Source organism: Pipistrellus kuhlii, unplaced genomic scaffold (genome assembly GCF_014108245.1).
Source record: "Pipistrellus kuhlii isolate mPipKuh1 unplaced genomic scaffold, mPipKuh1.p scaffold_m20_p_6, whole genome shotgun sequence".
Lineage (NCBI taxonomy): Eukaryota > Metazoa > Chordata > Mammalia > Chiroptera > Vespertilionidae > Pipistrellus > Pipistrellus kuhlii.
This window is the reverse complement of record NW_023425562.1, coordinates 33793266-33805692: the sequence shown is the minus strand read 5'-3', so window position 1 is coordinate 33805692 and position 12427 is coordinate 33793266. Positions and strand designations below refer to the sequence as shown.

The following is a 12427-nucleotide window of genomic DNA, read 5'->3' as shown; positions in this document are numbered from 1 at the left end:
GAGGGAGGAAGAGGAAGGGGGAGGAAAAGGGAAGAAGAGGAGGGAGGAGGAGGGAGGAAGAGGAGGAAGAGGGAGGAAAAAGAAAGGGGAGGGGGAAGAAGAAAAGAAGGGCTGCCATTAATATCCTGAGAGAGATAAGGAGTCATATGGCTTCATGAAATAAGAACACTATGCTATTTTTAAAAGAAGGAGAGGTCTCACAAAGGAAAAGAAATATCCAGAAACTTAAAAATATGATAGTAAAAATTAAAACTCCAAGGGTTGAAAGAAAGTTTAAGGAAGTCATCTAGAAAATAAGGTAAAAGACAAGCAGATAAACAAGAAAAGCAGACAGAAACATTAGAGGTCCAGTGAGAAGGTCTAAAATCCTATTAACAGGAACTCCAGAAATATAGAATAAGAAAAATGAGTAAAAGTATTCAAAGAAAAGATTCAATAATGTTTCTTGTGTCTGAAGCACTTGAGTCTTCAAATGAAGAGTCTTGAAAGCACAGCACAATGGATAAAAACAGGCCCACACCAAGGCACATATGATGGTTAATTTTATGCCAACTTGGCTAGATTGAAGAATGTCTAAACAAGATACTTACCAAACATTTCTGGGTGTTTTTGTGAAGGCATTTTGGATCAGATTAGCACTTAGACTCCTGGACTTTAAGTAAGGCAGGTTGCCTTTCATAATGTGGGTGGGCTCCATCTACTCAGTTGAAGTCCTGAGTAGATTGACCCACAGCTTAGCCCACCATCCAGCCTTCTTTAACACTTAGGAGGATTCTCCTGGGGGCTTTTTACCATCTTCATGATCTGGCTCCTGTGATATTTCTCTCTTCATGACTGAGTCCATCAGACATATCCCATCGTGAAGAGAGTTCAACTCCTTTTCCACTGGACTCTTGAGACATTCAAATATAGAACTATGCCTGGGGCATATGTTTGACAGTCTCCCAAACATCCCACTGAGAGTAAACATAAAGTCCTCGAGAGAAGTATTTCCTGACATCTTAGACTAGCTTGTCTCAATCTCAAACCCCTTTAGCCAAGATAATTTTATTATACAATACAATTTATTATTACATAAAGTCTTATTTATACTCCTGGTTTCCTAAACTTAGCAACCATTTTATTTTATTTTTACATAATTATGTTCTGAGATAAATGGTTTTTCCAACTAAGGCATTAGTATTTGCATGGGGGGGGGGGGTGTTATGTTCTTTAAGAGAGTCACCGAGTTGGAATGTAAGTATGAAAGCAAAAAATTACTATCGTGCTTTCTCTTAAAAACATCTGGTTATCGCATTTTTAAAAACCAGGGACTTGGTGGTGGTCTCAAAATATACACAGAACTTAGACATTTATTGTACAAAGGAAGACAGACCTACCCCACCTAAACTAGTGACATCTACTTATATAATCCTGCGAATGTCCTTTGACCATGTATTAAACAATCACGGGGAAATGCTGTCACTATCAAAGATAGCCACATGAGGAGAAGCAGTCGTGAGCAGCTAGAATCAGAGAAAGAATTGTGATACTTTCACTTTGCATTCAAGTTTGTTTTTCTGAAAGTACTTTTCTTACAAGTAGGTTAAACTACCACTAGATGGCAGTGCAGGGTGTACTAGTAGTCTTTAAACTACAAGTTAATGAGAACCAGGAAACTGGCTTGAGTACTCCCCCTCAGCCAGGCTGAAACTCAGAACTGAGGCTCACGTTGCTTTCATCCTTCCTTCCTTCCTTCCTTCCTTCCTTCCTTCCTTCCTTCCTTCCTTCCTTCCTTCCTTCCATCCATCCATCCAATATTCAGCCAGCAAATATTCATTGCCCTTAAAAAGAACTTTGATAATGGTACAATTGAGTTTAAAGCAATATTATCAAAACCATATTTTAAAGTAATTGAAGGAAAAAAGACAGAAACGGATTGAAGTACATTGTTCCTGCGTAATTGGTATAGATGGAGAAGTCCAAAGTAGGCACTGCTATGTTTTTAAGCACAAGGGATCAAGCATTTCATTTGATTCAATGAGAGAGCTTGGAAAGCCATTTCGTGGGATCAGAAACCCCATACGATTCAAGGTCAAAGCTTTGGAACTAGAGGAAGTAAAACATCTTCAGCAAACAATAAGGTGGTGTTAATGAATTTTCACTGCTGTTCCCTGTGGATCCAGGTAATCAGATAGCCAAGGACAGAGGCAATTTGGTACCCATCTTAACAGTTTTTAACTGCAATTATTTTCCTTGTATGCTAACAGAGAGAAGCATTTAGTTCATTTGCTTACATATTTGCCACTAGTATACTCCCAGCTCTGTCATTTCTAGACTAAATTTCATCTACATCTGCCGGGAGTTTTGTCTTCTCTATTAAGAGACCTTTGTATGACTCCAAAATTAATGGGAGAAGTGGGTTTGTTTCTCAAGTTGGCCCCTTTGTTCAAACTGCCTTCTACAAGTATATCAAATAGGGGAAAATGTGGCATCCTTTAATGATCAAAAGTGTGATTCCATTCTTTTTGTTTATAGAGAGAATAACCTACAATAGAGAGTAGCCTTGCCCTCTAAAGCAATGCCTTTTAAATCTTTTAGAATCTGACCCTCAATAAGAAATAGGTTTTACTTCTCAGCCGTGCCAACCTCTAGCTGATTGGCTCTCAAATCTATTCCTTGCTCTTCTGCAGATCCTGAGAGGCTGCATTTCGAGGGCTTCCAGGTTCTGTGAACTGACTTCTGTCTAGATTCCCACCATGTGTGGCACTGCTATGACACTGGAGAGTAGAGGAATGAAAAAATTACAGTGATTCTCCTCACCTTTCTCTGCCTGTACTGCATCTTTGATGGTAGCTGAGTCTCCTCTCTGTCTCCAGCTCCAGCTCCAGCTAAAAGGCCCCCCGGTGTGATCTTCTGCTGAATGATCCCAGTTCTGGGACCCAGCAACACTGCCACCTCTCTTCATCCCTCCTATCTAACGGTATTAGTGGTTTCTGCCATTGCTGTCCTCTGGATTGCCTCAGCTTCCCCTCCTCGGCTTCTCAGCCTTTCAGCATTTGTGTAACAAGTTCCTGTATTAAATTCCCTCTGTTCAAATCACAATGACAATGGTATCTGTTTTCCTGATACATTAATTTCCTGAAGCCAATGTTTCATTGATAATATTTCTTTTCCTGTGTGCAATGATTCTGATATTTCCTATTGTATTATCTCGCTTTTTTTTAAAAAGCAACTTTTAAAAAATTATTTTTATTTCTTTTATACCTTATTAGGCTGAAACCATTTAATAGGTCTTAAATGCTGAGTCCAATGACTGAAGGCATGGGGATGAAAATCCTTCACAGAATAGCCTCAAAGATGTTCAGGTTTAAAGGCAAGAGAGTAAATAGCTTGGGGTGTATAGACTTAACTTTCTAAGATCGAATTCTGCATCCCATTTTTTGGTGCCTCATTATCTTGAACAAATTAAATTACTTAACCTCCCTTTAGTTGTAGTTTCCTCATCTGTAAAATGGGATGGAAAGGCCCTGGCTGGTGTGGCTCAGTTGGTTGAGCGCCATCCCATGTACCCAGAGGTTACCAGATCCATTCCAGGCCAGTGTTGTGTGTGTGTGTGTGTGTGTGTGTGTGTGAATTTATATATTTTTTAATTTTTAAAAATTAGATGGTAAGAATGGTACATTTCACTGAATTATTGTGGAGAAAATATGTATGTGGAAAATGATTAGTAAATGACTGGTCACAGTAAGTACTCAGCAAAATAGAATATGTGCTATGACAGGTGGTATGAATTTAGTGAGTCTAAAAAGTCAGGAGAAACAATTTTTTTTTTCCAGACAACACACTCTTTAAGACCCTATTTCTCACTTCTGAGTATCTGAGAGGAGTGCTGTTGCCAACCAAGCAGGAAAAGATGCCTGATTCAGTCCATGAGGCCAGGAAGAAATGTTGTGAATCCAAGTTTGGGGACTGCCCATTTACTGTGGCACCTAAAATCGTTAAGTTCGATAGTCATTGGACTATAAATCAACAGATGTGAGGTGGAGGTGGGATGTCCACATCTCCTTTTAATGATCTTTTCAATTCATATGACAGGATAACCAATGCATGCCTAGAAAAGATGCAGGCATCATCATACAATGAGAAGAACCCTGGATTTAAAGGCAGATCACTTTGGTGCCAATTTGGACTTTGCCACATTTTACTGATGTGCCAGTCACTTAGAATTTCTATGCCCTGGCTTCCTCATCTGTAAATAGGTATGTAATATGATTATTTCCCATAAATCTTCCTGAAGCAATTGTCTTTACAATGCTTTCAAAATTAACATTTCATTATCTCATATGGAAAATACTTTTGATCTTTCAAACGTGGCCATTCAGATTTGAGTTATATGAACTCCCTGTGATGTGATGAGCATGGAGATTATTTCTGTGAAAGTATTTGTTATTGCTTCTGTAATAAAGACTGATTGAGTTTATAACACACTATTGTACCCAACCCCTGAATGGCAGTGCTTAATACTTACCAGGCATGCACATTCTAACAGCCTTTGTGTTAGTATAATGGACCAGTGAATTCTATTTGCTGCTGGGGATTTGATCATATCCTACAAACAAAGACAGATTGTTTTGAATTAGTGTCTGTTGGGCAAAGATGTTCAAGTGTTAAATTACATTAACTACGTGTGAGTTTTAATCAACTTGAGCCTATTACTTTGCAAATGATATTTCTCTGTAGAATAACATTTTTCTTAACAAATTAGATAAACTAAATTATTGATGTTTCTACATTTAAATCACACTTTCAGCATGTACAGTCATTTTTTAGAAAGACATTTTGTAGTTTCCAGAAAGCCACTATAACATGTCTTTAAAAAGCAAAAAAGTAGCATAGTTAAGGCTTAACTGTTTTCTGGGTAGTCACATCTGATAAATTTGTTATGATGCCTGAAAATGAGCATGTATAATATCCATTCATCCTTTCTGTTGTAAAGTATCTATTCTATACTTGAAATTGTGTTGCTGGAGGAACACCAAACAAAGATAAATAAAGGCTTACAATCTATTGAAGAGATAAAGATAAAAACAAATAATTTATAATACAAAACAGGGGGTATTATTATTTAATGAATTCACAAATTCATTAAAAAATATATTTTTGAATGAATTTACTGCCAGCATGTTCCAAACCCTATACTAGCTATTAAGAATAAGATGTAAGATTTAAGAATTTATAGTCAAAATAGGACATTGGCAAATACGGAAGAAATTACCAAAGGATGCCTAACCTAACTGCAGAATTGTAACAGGAAAAGCTCCCTGTAAATAAAATTTAAACTGTGTTCTTAACAACTAATAGGAGTAAAAGGAAGAAAAGGAATAAGGGTGTTCTAGGCAGAAAAACAACTTTTGCAAAGGTACTAAGATCAGGAAAACTGCAAATAATTTAGTTGTCTGGATCCTTGGTACACATTGGAAAGTGGCAAGAGATGCAGCTGATATGAATCGAGTCCAGATAATGAAGTACTGTGTGTGCTGTTCTAAGTGTTTGTATTTTATTCAAAACATTTAAGGCTTTTCATCAGAGACTATATATACACATATATTTTCACAGACATGTTATGTGTGTGTGTAATGTACTTTATTGAGAAACAATTCACATACCATTGGAGATTTTAGTATATTCACTGAATTGTGCTACCATCTTCAAGAAACCATAACTTAAAATATTTTCTCTCTCCAAAAAGAAACGCTGTACTCATTAACAGTCACACACCACCATTCCATACCCCCAGCTTTACACAAACACTTTCTGTCTCTATAGATTTGCCTATTCTGGGCATTTCATATAAATGGAATAATGCAATATGTGGGGGGGGGGGGTTGTGTGTGTGTCTATGTGACTAGATTCATTTACTTAGCTTAATGTTTTTAAAGTTTATTCATGTTGTATCATGTATCAGTATTTATTCCTTTTTACTGTTGGATAAATATTCTGTTTTAGTTTTATATTGCTGCCATAAGAGGTAAGCACATACTCAGTGACTTGAAGCAATGCACATTTATTACCTTATAGTTCTTTGGGTCAAAAGTCTGGGGTCACTGGGCTAACATCGGGGTGTTGTCAGGGATGCATTCCTTTCCGGAAGCTCTAGAGAAGAAATCCATTTCCTTGCTTTTTTCAGCTTCTAGAAGCTGCCTGCATTCCTTGGCTAGTAGTTGGCTTCCTTCCTCCACCTTCAAAGTCAATAACAACAGACGATCCTTCTCATATTGCCTAATCCAATGGTTTCTTCTGTCTCCTCCCACTTTTAAGGCTCTCTATTTTAAGATCAGCTGATTAGCAATCTTAAGTCTATCTGCTGTTTTCGTCCTCCATTTGACATATAACATATTCACAGATAATGAGAATTAGGATGTAGATATACAATGGTTTTCCTACCACTCCTTGTAAAAATATACCACCTTTTATTTTATCTATTCATCAGTTGATGGATATTTGGGTTATATCCAGGTTTTTGCTATTATGAACAAACTAGAGGCCCAATGCATGAAATTCATGCAAGGGGCTTGGCCCTCGCAGCCCTGGCTTCATCTGGAAGGTTGTCCAGAATGTTGTCTGGAAGGTCATTCAGCCATCTGGTCTAATTAGATATTACACTTCTATTATTATAGATGCTGCTATGAACATTTGTGTACAAGGTTTTGAACAGTTATATGTTTTCATTTCTCTTAGGTATATACCTAGGAGTGGAATTGCTGGCTTAAGACTTACTTTTTGGGCCCCTGGTTGGTTTGGCTCAGTGGATAGAACGTTGGCCTGCAGACTGAATGTTCCCAGGTTCAATTCCAGCCAGGGTTGTGGGCTCGATCCTCAATAGGGGATGTTCAGGAGGCAGCTAATCGATGATTCTCTTTCCCTCTCCCTTCCTCTCTGAAATCATTAAAAATATATATGTTTTAAAAACTTACTCTTTTGGAAGATCATTTTAGCCAAAAGTGAAGAATGGTTAGGGGAGCTATATACTGAGTGTTATGCAAATACGGAGAGAGAACAAATAATATGTTAGTGAAGGCTTCAGAGAGGAAACGTTTGAGCTGGATCCTCTAAAGGTTATAATGCCATTTATGACGTTTTTAAATTGTTTTTTAACTTTATTGTTGAAAGTATTACATAAGTCCTCCTTTTCCGCCTATTTACCACTTCCAGCCCACTCCCAGCCCCACCTCCCGCAGGCCCTCACCACTCCATTGTCTGTGTCCACAGGTTATGCGTATATGCATACAAGTCTATTGATTGATCTTTTCCCACTCACCCTCCCCTTCCTTCCTCTGAGGTTCAACAGTCTGTTCATGCTTCTGTGTCACTGGACCTATTTTTGATCATCAGTTTATTTGATTAATTCGGTTCCAAATATAAATGAGATCATGTGGTACTTATCTTTCTCTCACTGGCTTATTTTGCTCAGCATAATACTCTCCAGGTCTATCCATGCCATTGAAAATGATAAGAGTTCTTACTTTTTTATTGCAGTGTAGTATTCCATTGTGTAAATGTACCACAGTTTTTTATCCACTCATCTGCAATGGGCACTTAAGCTGGTTTCATCTTAAAAAATGGGCAAAGGACCCAATAGACACTAGTGGATATACAGAAAACCAAGAGACATATGAAAAAATGACCAGTCACTAATCATATGAGAGATGCAAATCAAAACAACAGTGATATATCACCTTACACCTGTCAGAATGGCTGTCACCAACAAATCAACAAATGACAAGTGTTGGCAGGGTTGTAGAGAAAAGGGAACCCTACTACACTGCTAGTGGGAATGCAGATTGGTACAGCCATTATGTAAAACAGCATGGAGTTTCCTAAAAAAAAAACACCACAAAAAACAAAAACAAAAAAACTCCCATTTAACCCAGTGGTCCCACTTCTAGGAATATATCCTAAGAAACCCAAAACACTCATCAGAGAGAATATATGCACCCCTATGTTCAGAGCAGCTCAATTTTTTAAGTTGTTAGAGTAACAAATTCATTATAGAGAATTTTTAAACTTAGAAGTTTCTAAAAGAAATTAAAAATCACTTAATACCCCTCCCCCATGCAATGAAAACCACTGTTAACTTTCTGCAATACTTTCATTGTGTGCAGGCATATGAATTGAGTTTGTATAGTATATACTAGATTAAATCATGCACATGTCAGGTCCCCTCGGCCTAACCTGCCATCAGGGCCATGTCCACCATCCCGTGAAGCCTCTCACGCTCGGTGGACGCTGCCAGTGGCCCATGGCACTCCTCAGATGCTGAAGGCGCCCCATGACGCTCTACAAGTCTTGCCCACGTGGCATCGTGGGACTCATCAATGCACCTCCTGGCGAGTCCAGTAGTTGGCTGCGATGCCATCATGGCATCACGACCACATGCCTTTTTTGATATAGATAATTTTACTATCTTATTGCAAACCTTTGGTGATTTTTTCAGAGTTCTGAAAAAGTTAATAGTATTTTGACAGTGTTCACTAGTGTTCTCATTGCTTTTTATGGACAAGTGAGTTTTAGAGGTCCTCAACTGATCATTTCAGAATAGCCAACTGCATATTCACTTACTATAGTTATGTAACAAAATTACCACAAACTTAGCGGCTAAACAACACCCGTGTGTTATGTCATGGTTGTTGTAGGTTGAAAGTCCTGGCACAGAGTAATTGGGTTTTCACAGGGAGTGGGCCTAAGCCAGCAGTCAGACATCCCTCTCGCAGTCCAGAATCCCTATCTCCTTACTGCCCACCTGCTCACTGCTCTTTAGCACTGCCATGGAGGCGGGAGAGGCTTCCGGCACTGCTGCTGTGCTCGCCAGCTGTGAGCCTGGCTTCCGGCTGAGTGGTGCTCCCCCTGGGGGAGCACACTGGCCACCAGGGAGCAGCTCCTGCATTGACTGTCGGCCTCCTGGTAGTTAGTGCGCATCATAGCGACTGGTCATTCCACCGTACTGGTCGATTAGACTGTTGTTATACAGGTTGTCCATTCTTTTCTTTTCTTTTCTTTTCTTTTCTTTTCTTTTCTTTTCTTTTCTTTTCTTTTCTTTTCTTTTCTTTTCTTTTCTTTTCTTTTCTTTTCTTTTTTTTTTAATAGAATTACATGTTTTCTTTTTTTTAAAAAATATATTTTATTGATTTTTTCAGAGAGGAGGAGAGCGGGATAGAGAGCTAGAAACGTCGATGAGAGAGAAACATCGACCAGCTGCCTCTTGCACACCCCCTACCGGGGATGTGCCCGCAACCAATGTACATGCCCTTGACCGGAATCGAACCTGGGACCTTTCAGTCCGCAGACCGACGCTCTACCACTGAGCCAAACCGGTTTCGGCTGTCCATTCTTTTCAATTAACATTATATCATGAGCATTTCCCATACCTTTAACTATCAAAAACAATAAAAATGTCACATAGTACTACAGAATACGAAAATACCATCTCTCATTTAATTAGTCCTCTACTGTAGGATATTTAGGATTATTTTCAACTTTCTGTAATGATCGGTAATACCATGAGGAGAATATATTTTCTTTGATTCGGATCTTGAAGAATGAGTAAACTGGATATCATGGAGTCTAGAAAGATAGTTGTCCCCCAAGAACATGCCATCAGATGCCTTTGTGCACTAATCCTAAAGGATATAAGAATTAAAGTGTTCAAAAAGTAAAGGTTTGAGTTTGCATTTCTATCTATAATAATAAAAGCATAATATGCTAATTGGACTGGATGTCCTTCTGGATGAGCTTCCTCAGCCTTTCTCTAAATTTCATTTGCTTAGTCTTTACTTTTTACTCCATACCTCCCATTCTCTCTAAAGATTAATGGAAGGAATTATAATATAGTAGAATTCCTGAGAATGTAGTCTAATGTTATCATAAGACTTTTCCTACATACTCTACACACCTAATGTTCTGTGAGAAATCTGTTTTCTTTCCTTCTAACACATGCCTGTACGTTTTTTGTTTGTTTGTTTGTTTGTTTAATTTTCTTTTTATTTAAATAAGTGAAGTTTTGTTTTAAATATATTTTATTGAGGAAGGGAGAGAGGGGGATAGATAGTTAGAAACATCGATCAGCTGCCTCCTGCACACACACACACACCCCTTTCCCCCCGGGGACGTGCCTGCAACCAAGGTACATGCCCTTGACCGGAATCGAACCCAGGACCTCTCAGTCCGCAGGCAGATGCTCCATCCACTGAGCCAAACTGGTTTTGGCTGCCCATATGTTTTGATTAACGCTTGAGCCACCCCTCTCCAGTGGTAACATAGCCAGATCATTTTTCTAGTGTGCTGATGAGACTGTCCTGTGGAATGGAATCAAAGCCTCAAGGAGCAAATTATATTGAGTTTCCCTTCCATACAAGATCCTGACGGAAATTAAATTGCTTTCATGTGGCTTGCATTCATATGCACTATGGCATAAGATGGTGTTTTGCCAACATATTTCCCTATTTTCCATTTGAATTCAGCTAACGACCTTACTGGGAAAGACAGACAAGCTTTGAAAAAAAATAAAAACAAAAAAACAGGCCTCAACCTCTTAAGCAGTAAATTCAACTTGCAGACGTGTTTTGTTGTTTGTTTGTTTGTTTTTAAGACCAGAAATAATCTTATTGAGGATGTGTAGCCAAGAATCCTCGAAATTTAACACAAGTGCTTTTCATCTTTTGGATGATGACCTGAGAAAAAGAGTACAGTGCCAAGAAAAATATTTCATGGTTTGGGTTTTTTAAATAATATGCTAAAAAAAAAAAAAAAAAAAAAAAAAAAAAAAAAAAAAGCACAAAATTTTGGAAAAGCAGAACAAATAAATATTATAGGTATAATTAATCTCTATCAGGGTAATATTTTTAAGAGAGGATATGGTCACTATTGTGCTGGATGGGCAACATGGTAAAATGCAAAAGGGTAGCCAGGCTCCATGTCAGGAGACACATTTACTGGCTGTGTTAACTTAGACAAGCTACCCTCTCTGAGATTTGCTTTACTCATCTGAAACAGTAAAGTAATAACATCTACCTGCTGATCTCCAGAGTTGTTTTGAGAAGCAAATTAGTTGAGGAATGAAAGTGAAAGTGTATTCAAATTATAAAGTGATGACTCCTGGCCAGGCAGCTGAGTTGGTTAGAGCATCGTCCCAATATGCCAATGTTGTGGGTTCGATCCCTAGTCAGGGCACATACAAGAAGCAAACAGTGGGTGCATGGATGAGTGGAATAGCAAGTCCATGCTTCTTTCTCTCTCTCTCTCTCTACATCTCTCTCAAATCAACAACTAAAAAAAAAAAATTTGTAAAGTGGTGTATAAAGGTAAGGAATTATTACTAATGTAATATTTCAAGATGATTAATAATGTGAGTGAGAAGGAGTTGAAAGTGTGGCTGCATCAGGAGTGGGTAGTCCAGGCAGGAGTTCTGTGCGTGGGCCATCACCAAGTGGTTTCACCTCTCCTCAGCAGTAGAAATGCTGTTCCTTGCACAAATAGCTCCTGGCAAATTTGTGGAGGAGACAATCTGTATTGGACATCAAGAATCTCTCCTTCCCCTAGTTCTTGTCCTCTCCCTTTCCAATTGTTAATTCCAAAAGTCTATTTCTTTCTGTTCTCAGAAACATATTCTCAGCGAAATACAAGTGGTAATATTGGCTTCACATGTTCCTTCACAGAGGTAATTAGGGGATCCAAGCCTAAACCAAAAGCAGTGGTAGTCAAATCAAATGTCACAGGAACAGAACAGTTTATATAAGTGAGCAGAGCAGGTTAAGGAAAGCCGGGAAGTGACGGGACAGAGACCAAAGGGAGCATAGGCCTCTCTCAGAGAAGGCATCCAGCTCCTGCCCACTGTTGCCAAGTGGGTGTGTGGGCACCAGTATTCCCAGATCTTCTGACATTTCATTTACAATTCAGATTTTTGTGAGAAATCTTCCAGTTTAAAAACATTAGACTCTATCTACTGTTAAAATGCAAAAGGGCAGCCAGGCTCCATGTCAGGAGACGGGGTCTTGTCCTGGCTTAACACACCTGCAAGTTGCATCTATCTGCAAGCTACCTGTTTGTATCTTTAGACATTGTAAGGCTATATGAATCAGTGGAAAGAGATTTGGAGCACCACATACCTGCAGAGATCCCAGATTTGTCCCCATTGATTAAGCTTGAGCAAGTAATTTTTTGTTGTTGTTAATCCTCACCCAAGGATTTTTTTCCATCGATTTTTTTTTTTTTTTTTTTTTTAGAGAAAGTGGAAGGGAGGGAGAGAGGGAGAAAGAGAGAAAAAGAAAGTGAGTGGGAGCCTACAACCCCAGCATGTGCCCTTGACCTGAATCAAACCCGGGACCCTTCAGTCGATAGGGTCTGTTCCATCTACTGAGCCAAACCAGCCAGGGCAGGTGACAAACATTCT

The 12427-nt window shown here is 38.8% G+C and overlaps 1 long non-coding RNA gene across 3 annotated transcripts in view; it reads left to right on the top strand.

Moving 5' to 3' along the window:
• Nucleotides 1-12427, top strand: part of LOC123651517 — a 75209-nt gene that overhangs the window by 43525 nt on the left and 19257 nt on the right. For 2 of the 3 annotated variants that reach the window (XR_006740294.1, XR_006740295.1), the window contains one exon: nucleotides 4078-4574. This is a non-coding gene — a long non-coding RNA (uncharacterized LOC123651517). Of the gene's footprint in view, nucleotides 1-4077; nucleotides 4575-12427 lie in introns of those variants that run through there. The other variant, XR_006740296.1, reaches the window with a different exon arrangement.